This window comes from Triturus cristatus, chromosome 8 (assembly GCF_964204655.1).
Source record: "Triturus cristatus chromosome 8, aTriCri1.1, whole genome shotgun sequence".
NCBI classification, from domain to species: Eukaryota; Metazoa; Chordata; class Amphibia; order Caudata; family Salamandridae; genus Triturus; species Triturus cristatus.
Window position 1 is genome coordinate 1,221,723,877 of NC_140591.1, and position 13,849 is coordinate 1,221,737,725.

The window sequence follows — 13,849 nt, forward strand, 5'->3', positions numbered from 1 at the left end:
TGACTATACTGACTGTTAGTGCGTGTACAAGCGTCTAAGTGTCTACACTAGATGCGAGGGCAGAAGTCTTCCATAGTAATAGGGCTATGAATTACTTGCATAAAGACGGAGAAGCCGGGCCTTTGCTCGGTAGCTGGAAGAATGTTTACTTAAACTACTAGACAGGAATGCATTGGGCAGGGAGCGGAGCAGATAATTTCGAAGGTGAAATACAGTTTTTGGCAGGCAACAGGCTGATGTCAGGCTTCGTGAGCCGCGCAGGGAATGAGACAAAGTTCATGGTCACAGATGCAGGCTCAGACTGGAGCTTCAGAGGCAGAAAGAAAGAAAAGCTTGATGACAGAATCAGGGCCTACTTGCCTGGACTGTAAAATGGCATAAGTGAACCATATAAAGCCGGTGGCCTTTCGTACTTAGGAATGGAATATCCGGCCCATTCATGGCTGATCTGAAAGAGGACATGTTGACGGTGGACGCACATGTGTTTGCGTCTTCATAACTGGAACTGGAGGGAACATACATGTACTTGTGATTCATACATGAAACCGTTGGGGTCCAAGATAGGGGACATAACTGATCATAAAAATCCATATTTCCACAAGACTCACAATGGTCGCATATGTTTAGCCTGTTGAAGCCAAATAGACAGGCTGAATTCTGGTCATATATCAACAGGTTGTCCGGTCACGGCCATGACCCGTGCAATGGGGTTGCCAGCCACACATGGGTTTCCCATGTGACTAAACTGTACTGTAGTGCTCCGGACCACAGACCAGCATATCATCAAAGAGCTTCTACTGAGACCAGTCCGATTAACCCTCGGATAATGACTGAGGAAGAACCATCTGAAACTTTTGACACAGGAAATAGGATGATACTAATAATAAAAAAAACATCAGAAAGGATGGAGCCCAGGGGCCCAATGGCCTGCCTGGAAGCTTCTTCAAAGAAGACAGTGACTTCTGCGGAACCTTACTCACTCCGCTTCATCAGTTCTGCCTGGATAACTCAACGGTACCTGAAGCCTGGAAAGGCTCCCTGCTTCAACTGATCCACAAAAAGGGTGATGCTAGAGACCCAATTAATTATAGGTTGATAGCCCTCTTGGATATTGAGGCAAAAGGATACGCAAGCCACCTCCTGCAAGACCTGCAAAATTGGGCTAACGAGAAGGGAATTCTCCCAGCATACCAGCACTACACATATATGTTGTGTTTGATTCAAAAATATATGTTGGTAATGTTTTATGCCCCTTTTATTACATATAACATAGCACACAACCAACATACACACATTATTGACTATACACCCACAAGCACCACAAGCACAACACCCACAGCCACCGCAACAAACAAATATTTTTTGTTAATAAGTGTCAATACAGGTGTGTTAATCATTAGGCCCAGGCAGTAAACTCTGCTCCACTCGTGGCGTTTGCCGAATTCAGGCACTCTGTGCTCTGCGGAGGAGCACAGAGTTTCTGAATTCCGCCTTTCCAGGTGCAAAACAGAGTTTTTTCTGTTCACATTCAAGAATTGGTTTGGTGCTTTGGGGAAACATGATACATCTGGGCCGCTAGTGAGCTAGTGTGATACTCCATGCTGGCTTGCACAGCTTTCGGCTGTGATGGAGCCAATGCAGGGCCTATCACGAATGCACCGCTCGAGCAGCTTTTGTGGTCATGAAGCATCTGAGAGGCTTTTCGGGTGGATTTTCCTATCCAAGGGGCCATTGGACTTGTTTTTTTGTGCAAGAAGCCTTTGTTTCACTTTTTTTTACAACAGGAAAGAAGTGCCACAGAGACTCCAACTTCCTTTTCCTGTCCAGCATGCTCCCTCCAGTGCTTTGTCCATCTCCTGGTCCCTTTTCATTCGGATTTGGAGCTGTAATGATCACTCTTCTTGTCTTCTGCATATATACCATTGGATTTAAGGACTTAGGACCTGATTATACCGCCGAACCCACAGCTCCTGCCTTACCGGCAGTCCAACTACATTATTACAAGTTGGACAGTCAGAATGATCTAGGACCACTGATACCACCAGGGATCCAAGATCCCTGGTGGTTTTGCGGCAGTCTGAGGCCTGCAATATGCTGGCAGTGCCGCTGCAGCGCCGCCGATTTATATTATGAGTTTCCTCACAGTTTTCATGGTAGCTCTCCCACCATGAAAACTGTGCTGGTGAGGAAACTAAGGGGGCCCCACAGAGTCCCCTGTTGCCATGGGATGCATGCAGGGGGCACATATTGTGCCCCCCTGTGTGCATGCACCCCAGTTCCTGCATGGCATGGACTGCACCAGTCCATGCTGTACAGGAATGGGCTTTGCCGTTCCCATTGCGGTGCCTTTCTAAGACTCACCACAGGGGACCGCCAAAGCACCACCGGCCATACCACACATGTACTTGTAATCTGGGGGGTGGTGTGTGGGCGTGTTTTGCAGTGTTAGAGTGCGGTGCTGGTGTGATGGCCCGCTCCCACACCACCAAACTTATAATCAGAAAATATTTTGCATAGTTTAGTACATTTTCTGTATGTTTTTAAAGAAATTTGCAATATTCATTTAATTCACTATGCAGCTTAGTCTTCCAGCCAATAGGCCCAGTACTACTCATGGGTGCATGAAACAACTGTTTCTGTGGTGTCTATTGCATTGAATTATCATTTAGGCCAGAGACAGCATTGGATTCAATTACAAAATATGTTTTTTTGCAAAGAGTGTTTAGGTGGGGGTAATCTATTTGATGTCTTTAGAGGATGTGTGAGGTGGTAATTTATTTTAGCCCAGTTAATTTTTGTTTTTGGCATTGCAAATCAATGCTGTTTTCTCCTGTGTTGCGATGCCTTTTTTGTCTAGCTAGTGGGTGATTGTGTTTGCCAATGGTCACCATTTGTCTTTTTGTACAGTCAGTGTCCATAGGCCTGTATGTGTTCTTTGTTTTCCATGCCTTCTGTTTGCTGTTGTGTAACCATGTGGCTGTCGGCTATTTTGTGTAGCCAGCCAGTGGGCATTTGACATAGACCTGCATGTGTTCTTTGCTTTCCATGGCTCCTGCTTGTTGTTTGACCGTGTGGCTGGCAGCCATTGTGTGTAGCTAGCCTGCATGTCTTCTTTATTTCCCATGCTTCCTGTTTGTTGTTCTTACCATGTGGCATGTCGCCATTTTGGGTAGCCAGCTAGTGTGCTTTTGCCATATGCCTGCATGTCTTCTTTGTTTTCCATGCCTCCTACTTGTTGTTTGACCATGTGGCTGGTGGGCACTTTGTGTAGCCAGCCAGTGATCTTTTTCCATAGGCCTGCATTTGTTCTTTGTTTTCATGCCTCCTTTTGTTTTGATCATGCGGCTGGTAACCATTTTGTGTAGTCAGCCAGTGTGCTTCTGACATAGGCCTACATATCTTCTTTGTTTTCCATGCCTCCTGCTTATTATTGTGACCATTTGGCTAGCTGCCATTTTGTGTAGCTAGCCAGTGTGCTTTTTTTTATAGACCTGCATATCTTCTTTGTTCCCTATGCTTTTTTGCTCAGTATTGTTGTTGACCATGTGGCACTGGCTGACAGCCATTTTGTGCATCCAGCGAGTGTGCCTTTGCCATAGGCTTTCATGGATGGATGAGATATCAGCTTAATAATGTTCTTAAGGATAATTTCCCTTATTTCTAAAAAAAATTATTTTAATTTCCTAATTTAAATTTTTTAAATTTGAGTTTTTTTTAGTTTTCATTTTTTTCCTTTAATGTTCTTTTTTCAAAGTCTTTTTTTGTATTTTCAATACTTTTTTTCTGTTTTGGCTCGGTCGATCAATTATCTATCCATTCATCCATCCATCCATCCATCCATTCACCCACCATAAGTGTACAGGCGCCACAGCATTCAGTTTTTTAGGTACATAAGTCCATTTCCTCCTGGACACTCTAGCTGCTGTGCACTTTCGAGTATACATATTAGTATCATTTATTTGTGTAATGATGTTGATTGTTCCATTCCCCCCATGGCCCCATTGCCCACCATAAGCGCACACTAACCTCCATTTTTAAACAAATTGATATGCAATTTACCAATTCAGTTCCTTGAGTACCACAGGTGTCTCCTTTAGAATCAATGGGCATGAAGGAAAGAGCTCTGTCATTATGTATATTGTGTGCTATTCTGAAGGGGTATTATGGTATGGTGGTGTGGTTTGCCTTTAAAGTGGGTATTATTACCTAAGTACACAAAACAAACACACTAATATTACCTTTGTCTGTGATAATTAAAACTGCAAACAATGACATGTTTCACACTAACTGTTTTCCTTGCTTGTTTGCTTTTAGGTGCTCAAGAGAAGAAACATCTGTCGCAGTACTGCCAAACAGAAGGCCTGTTAAGACACATGTCATTCTTCCATTCTCTTCCACAGCTTAGTGCCACTGCCAGCTGAGAGCTTTAAGATGGCCCCAAAGAAGGATGCTTTGAAGAAAGTAGTCAGTGAGAAGAAGCAGCTTCCCACAAGTGGTATGTCCCCCCAGCTGTTTTTCTCTTGTTGCTCACCCATGAGAAAGTCACAATATCTTATGCAATCGCAATTAAACACATTTGCGTAAAATCAAAACTGCTCTCTCTGGAAATTTCTCCACAAACATTAACAAATAATTAAGGGTGGGCAGAATTATCGAAATTGCCTTTCACAAAATTTTGCGAAACTGCAAAAAATCTCCGCGAACACGCGAAATTTCACGTGCTCGCGGAGATTTTGGGCTGATTAATGCATCACTGAATTTGAGCTTCAACTTGGGCACCTGCTTTATTTATATATGTAAGTCTTCCTGTTGAGGCTTAATTTTGGTGACAGGAGCATCATGCCAGAATGAATACTGCCCTGCATATTTACCCAAGAAGAGAAGATGCCACTGTTTTGTGCAAAACCTCTACTCAACTGGAGTACTTTCGACTGGCTAATCAGTAAGTGCTACCTCGTTGGGTAAATGTATAGTGCTTTTCCTACACTACCGCTGTGTAAAGGGCCAGAAGAGTTGTCTACAACGACCATGTATGTCTGTAACGTTGCCACCGCGCCGACGGGCTCCGGGGTCCCTCGAGTGAGCTGTCCATCATAGTGGGGGAAAGGGCGGGAAGACGTTGCACACTGCTGGTGTGTGGGCCGGGACCAAACGGGCGGGGCTTCCATGCAGTTCACATGCCTCTTGTTTATAAAGGGCCAGAGACCGATCAGAGCACCAGATGAGGAGACAGAACCTCCTGGTGTCAGGAACTACACAGGGATTGCGCTCGAGAAACTCATGGATGCACAGAGCTCCATCAAGGATTACAGCAAATTGTTGATGGTAGATATGGGGAGACAGCACACCTGCCTAGCCTCGACCTTTCTCACGAATGTTTTGTGCTGATTAATGCGTTACTGAATTTGAGCTTCTTCAACTCAGTCACCTACTTTATTTATATCTGTAAATGCTTCCTGTTGAGGTTTAATATTTGTGACAGGAGCATCGTGCCAGAAATAGAATGAATACTGCCCTGCATATTTACCCAAGAAGATGCCACCATTTTGTGCAATACCTCTACTCAACTGGTGTACTTTCTACTGGCTAATCAGTAAGTGCTACCTCGTTGGGTAAATGTATAGTGCTTTCCCTACACTACATCTGCGTAAAGGGCCAGAAGAGTTGTCTACAGCGACCATGTGTGTCTGTAACATTGCCACCGCGCCGAGGGGCGCCGGGGTCCCTCGAGTGAGCTGTCCATCATAGTGGGGGAAAGGGCGGGAAGAAGTTGCACACCGCTGGTGTGTGGGCCAGGGCCAAATGGGTGAGGCTTCCATGCAGTTCACATGCCTCTTGTTTTATAAAGGGCCAGAGACCAATCAGAGCAGCAGATCAGGAGACAGACCCTCCTGGTGTCAAGAACTACACGGGGATTGCGCTCGAGAAACTCATGGGTGCACAGAGCTCCATCAAGGATTACAGCAAATTGTTGATGGTAGATATGGGGAGAAAGCACACCTGCCTAGCCTCGACCGTGCTTATGAATGTTTTGTGCTGATTAATGCGTTACTGAATTTCAGCTTCAACTCGGGCACCTGCTTTATTGAGGTTTAGTGACAGGAGCATCGTGCCAGAATGAATCCTGCCCTACATATTTCCGTTCCGCTGCGGATCGTGGAAGTTTCGACATTTTCGCATTCCGCGCGGAACGCGAAAATGGCGAAATTTCGCAAGCTCCGCGAGCGGAACGGAAATTGTCGCCCACCCTTGCAAATAATCAAGATTTGCCCTAACACCCTCTTGAAACTTTATTTCTCTCAGTGGGGCGGGGACTCGCCCACTGTCAAGGACAAATACCCAACTTATACTACACTCAATAATACGGTCACTAAGGGATTGAGACCTACTTTCTCCCTTTTTACTTCTAAGCCCAGGACTATGTCTGTCAGTGAGGCATATATAAACAAGGAGAGGGACCCTTGGTGACCCAAAGGACTAGGGTTCGTACACAAAACTTTATATAGAGTTGTCCTCTGGGAAAAGTTAAAAATCACTACCTCAACTCACATTCATCATATACACAATATTCACTCTGGACCATTCTCAGGGACCACTCACAATCAGTTGCGTATTGGCACAACAACTTGTCATAGATGGATTGATAGCTTGAATTTTTTTTTTTTTTTTATTCTTTTAAAATATATTTGATCAAGAAACAATTAAATAAAAACCTTTTGATCAAAAAGGATCACAATACAACATTTATATTACATTCAATATTCAAAACCAATGTGTCATCAATCATACCACAGTTTATACACAAGAGTTTTTATATAGAACAACAATAGACAGTAACATTTGTCATTGGTAGCCGCAATCAAGACAAAAAGTTAGATCACCTCAGTTGTGTATCTTTATAAGTCATCAATGTCTACAATCATTTTATATACAAACACATTTGTGGCTATTTTCAGAGCGTCGACGCGTTTCGAAGGACTAGTCAAATAATGCCTTCTTTTTCAAAACTGTGATTTTTTCAACTCCCGTTCTTAGAATCTATAAACATAAGCAAATATATTTTTTTCTCCAAAAAATAAAATAAAATAGAACAAATTTCAATAATATCATTCTAATCCTCCATTAGTATTTCTAATATAATGTCCTCTATCAACTCAGACCTTACAACTACCGGCTCCTACAATCAATAGGAATGTTCTTTGTGCCAATACCCAACCCACATAGTCTCATCCCATTTGGGTACTCAATTATACTGCCTCAACCTTACATCATTCATACAGATGATACGATGTCAGGATCCCTAATGTGAGTTCCAAAACGAAGCGCAAGGAATTAAGCTCTATGGGCGCTTCGGTTTTGAATGGGTTTCAATGGTCGAGTTTGTGGCATGTCCGCATTTCCAAGATGGCCACGCAGACGCTGGGGTCGGCGGTCTAGTCGCTAACAGATCTAGAGGGAGACGATGTGACGCGCGCGCGCCTGAGGTAGTGCGCACTTCACCAAGATTTTTCCTCAGAGAAGACGTGTTCGAGAGAGTTCCCAGTTCTGAAGAGAATATTTGTCGAAGAAGTTTTCCAGAGTGACGCAAGGGAGTTGTGTCAATGATAGCCAAAGAGAATAGAAAAGCCACAGTGTCCGAAGAGGCAACTACAGAGAGCAGAGTTCGGAGTATTTTCTCATCGGTCCAGGAAACAAGATACGACTTCAACCGCACCTGAAGAGAAGACCGAAGAAAGCTAAGTGAATTATTGATAGATAATCTAAGGTCACATAAATGATAAGTAGTGTTGGGTGACGCAATAAATAAAGACTTACCAGAGACAGCAGAGAACAGTATAACGAGTCCTGAAAAGAAAAGAAGTATAACACAATATTACTGAAGAGGTATCAAAGACAATAAAAGAAAAAAAAGTAAGGAGTAAGACTTACCAGAGCCATAACCATTCGCAGAAACCATAGGATAGGAAGCTGGAGTAGACTTCCTGAGCCATAACAATTCAGTAACCATAGGAAAGGAACCTACAGGAGAAGTAAAAGCAAAGAATAATTTTAGAAGTCAACCGTTAATAGAATAGCTAGAAGCAAGAAAAGAAAGAAGAGAAAACACGCGAAGAAAGATTGATGGTAGGTCAAAAGAGAGAGTTAAAAGATATTAAGACTACAAGATAAATAGGTATAATTAACAAATATATGTTTTACAGATAATTAGTGACAAGAAAGAAGAAAAAGGAGAGAGTTGAACAAGAAGAGAGGCACAGAGTTCAGGATACTTGGGTAGGTAGGAAATACCATAGAGAAAAGAAGGAAAGAGACAGAGTAGAGTAGAGGTGGAACAATAATGTAATGTTGTGTGCTTAGTTACCTCAGGAATCTTCAGTAGCAGAGAGATAGCTGAAGAAGAATTCCAGATAGGAAAACCAGAAGGTCCAGAACCAGTCTCTTCTCTCGTTTGTTATTTTATCCAATTCCCCCTTCCCCCTTGCTGATCAGTTAGAGCCAAAGACTATTCTTGGGGCTGAGTGATTAGTAGTGGGAGTCGGGAAATTAGCAGCTTCTGTTCCTGTGCAAGACAACGGAAACCAGCGGGAAGCTGAAGGTGAGCCTTGACATACGACCATTTCCTCATGTAGGCCAACATATGCTCCCTCATCCGCCATTTGTTTCCCTCACTCTTTCAAAACACTAATGCGTATTATCAACTTACTTAAGGCGAGGGAGGTTCCTTTCACTTGGAATGGTGTCTTCACTGATGTGGGTCCCAATTATTCCATTTTTTATCGAAGGATCCCCAACTAAAGAAACAATATGAACAAGAGTCTGTTACAATGTTGTTAAATCTGTATGCGGACATCTGCATTTTTGCTTCTATTTCTTTTCCATAGTCCACTTTTAATGGGGTCTTCACTTCTCATCTTACCTCTCAATTCTTGTTGTATGGGACACCAGCGCCTGGTCTATACCGGCCACCTGGCCTTGATGATAAAGTCCCAGCTTTTATTTCCGCTCTGTATTCAATAATATAAACACCAGCATAGTAATTAATATACCTTTTAGCCTTACTCTTCTATTTATTCATGCAGACATAATCTTTTTTAAGTCCTTGTTATTTATATCTACTTTATTTATGGAGATAGAGTTCCTGTATTTCTTTAGGTTTTTTACATCTCTATATCCTGTGCTTTTTGTTTTGGCTGCTATCTATGTCTCCACTGTTCGTGGTGAGCCACCGCTGCTTTATAATTCCACTTTGACTTATTAGGCGCAGTGTTCAAGCTCTATAATTATAAATGAATTAATTAAGGAGATGATTCCTAAAGTACATTTCCAAATAAAACAAATTCAGACCTCCTTTCCGCTTTCCCTCTAAAGTGGCAATGCGTACACATTGTCGACATTTCTAATCCTATTACCCCTTATTGTTCCACTATAGCGGGCAAAAGATTAACAATTCTCGTGTGACAGAAGTTAAAAACATTACCTACATCTTAAGCTTTTCTCCATCTGCATTTATAGTACGGGATACTCAATCCCGTACCGCGCTAGTTCAATATTACTCAAGTGCGCTACTTTTTTACAGAGAGCCTAGCATATCTTCTCTACTTATCATATTATATTGTTACGACATCTCTCTAAATATATAGTCGACATAGAGCTTTAGTAACCCGTTATCGAGTCATACACTCACCTCTTTATTTTAGAGCCAATAGTCAGCGGCGTCTGTGTGCGTCCGTCCCGGTATCTGCTTTTCATCTCTTTGTTCATTGTCTGTTTTCTATTTTTATTAGTTCAATCCAGTGTACTGCTTAAAACGTCAACGCGTACTAAATTCCCTCCCTCAGTCATACGTCACCCGATGAATCGTGTTTTTCAGTGTACCTTTGCGCTTTCTATTAAAGTCCAAGTTGTACACAAACCGGAAACTTTATTGAGTTCCATCGTTCAATCACATAAATCACATACAACATGTTTTTTCTATCAGAATATTTTATAAACCCTATTTATTTTTTCTATTGAATATTTTATCTACTTGTCCCGTTTGTTTCCTTTTCTCTAATTTTCCATAGGGAGCAAACTATGATTACATATGCAGTATTTTATTCATTTCTTTGTCCGGTTTCAACTATTTAAGAAATGGTATTTAATAGAGACAATCATTTGATAATCTATTTTCTTCCTTATCTCTAATCTTCAATCAGGAACCAACTATGGTCACACTTACAGTATTTTATTCCTTTCCTTACTCAGTTTTAACTTATTAAAATTTAATGGAAACAGTCAGTTAATAATCTATTTATTTATAAATATCATTCTTTATTAGTTAGGGCCTTTAGTGTTCCAGTAAGCATAAATAGATCTTTCCCATTTACCACATTGGAAGACAATTATTCCTGAGCCTCAATGTTCTAATACTGCTCAAACGCCTTATGTCAGTGACAATATTTTACAGCCCTTATCTGAGTACATATACAGAATTTTAGGAGATTATTGACATCCAGTCCTCTAGGGAATTTAACCCCTTTTGTACAGTGTTTAATTTGCAAATAAACCATTGTTCTCTCAGTTTTCTTTTTTTATTAATATCACCCCCTCTCATATTCCCAGATATTTTCTCAAGTATGAACCACCGTAGGTCTTCACAGTCATGTCCCAACCTCGAGAAATGCTCCGTTAGGGATGCATTTTCTTGCCCTGTCCTAAGAGCCGATTTATGTTCTTGTACCCTAAACCTGAGTTACCTACTGATCTCCCCTACGTAACCCAGTTCACATGGGCATATCAGCAGGTACACAAGGGTTTTGCGACGGCAATTATTGAGACTACTACATTTAATCTCTTGGCCACTATGTACAATGGTTTTTGCCACTATACAATGTACACAGATTGAGCAGGTACCACATTTATTATTGCCTATTGCTCTTGTACCATAAAGGGTACCCTGCCCCTCTTTGTTATAATTTCTGTAGGTCTTAACTAGACTATTTCTAATATTCCTATTTTTTCTATAAGCAAACAAAGGTTTTTCTAACTTTAGGTTCTGCCCACCGTTAAGAATCTTCCAATTCCTATTTAGAATGTTCTTGATCTGATTACTGTTGTCACTAAACTGGCTTACAAATACAATTTTGTCTTTCTTTTGATCCTCATTTCTGGTCTTATTTTGGTCCAGCATGTATTCACGATCTTAATACTTTGCTCTTTTATAGGATTGATTGATTAGTCTCCTCGGATAGCCTCGATCTTTCAACTTTTGTTTGAGAACTTCTGAATGTTTATTAAAATCACACATAGAGGAACAATTCCTGCGTAATCGCAGGAATTGTACAAATGGGATATTATCCCTTTGTGCTTTGGGATGACAACTACTGTAATGTAGTAAGGTATTTTTATCGTTTCGTCAGGGATCTCTTAGACCAACATAGGCGTGAAACATGTCGACCTCAGCATAAGTTACCCGGGCACATTGCGCCTCTGCTGGTAACTCTCAACCTATGGGTTTTTTATCCTGCCAAGGGTACCTTATCATTAAAACTCTTCTTTTGGCAACCCTTAGGCAGTTTTAATATGCACTGCACGCACAACCTTCACCCTTCACAGAGGACTTTTACCCACACACCCACATGCACCCATCGACAGTTCTCTAAAAAGACTCGGAGTGAGATGGGGACACAACGGAATACAGTGACTGTCCCACCACAACACAATTTGAGTCTACCACTACCTATTTTTCAAAAGGCGCCTGTTTCAGTGGCCACCGGAATGAAGAAAATTCGGGCTACTATTATGGACATGTTTAAGCAGTAGGGTCCCAATGAGCATAACCACCCACCCACACGTTTGTGGAATGGGAAGCTGACAAATATGTTAGCGCTGGACTTCCTCCCTTTGTCTTTTGTGGAAGGAATGGGATTCTTAGAATTTGTGGCAGCCATCTTCCTGAAATGGAAGGTTCCAAGTCGGACCTATTTTGCCAGAGTTGCTTTTCTAGTGCTGTATCATGATGTGCTGAAGTTGGTTAGACAAGCTTTGCAGCAAAGTGTTGTCCACACTGTCCCCCTGACGACCAAAATGTGGACCAGTTGTCACCTTTGAGGGTGTAAAGCAAAAGATATATGCAGGTCTTGGCCCCGAAGATAGTTTTAAGAGCATTCAGTGGCATGCAACATTGGTCATGCTCGCCATGGAGAAATCACATACAGCAGTAAACATCCTGGACAAAGTTTGCACCAAGGTGTATGAAAGGCTGTGGCCCAGAGGTCTCATAATTGGATTTGCTGCCACGGACAATGGCAGTACCATAGTCAAGGCCATGTCAGATGGTGGTTATTTCAGGGTCCTGTGGTTGGCCCATTGCATCAACCTGGTGGTGTAAGACTTACTCTAAAAGGATGACACAATCAGCAACATAATGACCACCTGAAGAAAAATCAGCACTCATTTCAGCCTTTCTTTTAAAGCCCAGAAGCAGCTGCAGCTTATTCAGCATGCTAATAGAGTGCAACTTAAAGCCCTGATACAGGAGGTACCAGCATTGGAACTCGACCTAATAAATGTTGAATGTATGTTAGAGCAGTACAAACAGATCAATGACTATGTCATTTTAAGAGGAGGGGATGCAGTTGGGAGCTGTGACCATGGATGCAGACAAATGAAGCCTAGTCAAATGCCTGACACAGATGGCGCTCCCTCTTGAGGTTTTCATGTGGAAAGTTAGCAAGGAGGACAGTGCAATGGGCCAAGCTATCGCATTATTGCATCTGCTACAGGACCAGGTAAAGAAGGTCTGAAAGGTCCTCCCTCGCAGGTGTGAATGAAAACACAGAAGTGTATGCCTTGGTTGAGAGCCTAATTCTTCGCTTGGCTTTCAGTACAAGGCTGCAACAGGACATCACCTCGTCCAAACAGTACATCTGTGCCACACTACTTGATCCACTGTACAAACAAATTCTGCCTACTTTCATTCCTTTTTCTGAAGGGGATGTTTCAAAGTACAAGAGGTGAATTGTTGAGCAAGCCGGAGACCTGGAAGAAGAATGTCTGGAATTTAGACTCCCACCCTGCATTTCTGGGGTGCTGCCATCAACTTTCAGAGAGGACAGTCTTGTCTCACAGCAGCCAACAGCACCATCAATCAGAACCCCAGCAACAACAGCAACAGAAGGACTGGACCTAACCTCTGCATTGTTTTGGTTTCTATTGGCAGGGCTTAAGTTCAGTGCAGAGGCGATGGCAAAAGAAGTTGAGCAAGTGGGAGCAACATTGACTATCCACAGGATGTTCCAGGAGTATCTGAATGAACCAAAAGAAGTCTATGTGGACCAAAACCCATTGGTAAATTGGTATTGGAAGATGCACCAATGGCCAGAGCTCAGAAAGCTGGCAATAAAGTATCTGGTTTATCCTGTAGCCGGTGAGGCTGCTGAGAGTGTGACAGTGCAGTTGGTGTGGTTGTTAAAGTGAGAAGGACCACTCTCTCACCTCAAAATGTAGAGAGATTGACTGTGATCAAAATGAACCAACATTTCATACCACAGAATTACACCATTCCTGAAATGGCACAGGAGAAGGTGGAGGATGATTGGTCAGAATAAATTGTGTTAGCTGACCAACTTCTAGGTGACCCACCAGAGTTTGAGGACAAACTCTACTTCCCAGATTGAGTATGCCAGTGCTCCCATAGAACTTTTAATAATTCTCTTTGAATTTCTATCTTTGCAACAAAAAAAATTGCTAGTGGAACATTATTTTTGAGTCAGATTTATGCTGTCCCACCTTTTTTTTGTCACAGATATTGCTGGAATGGAATTGGACCAGTGTGAATTGAAGAAGCCTCTACAATCCCTTCATGACA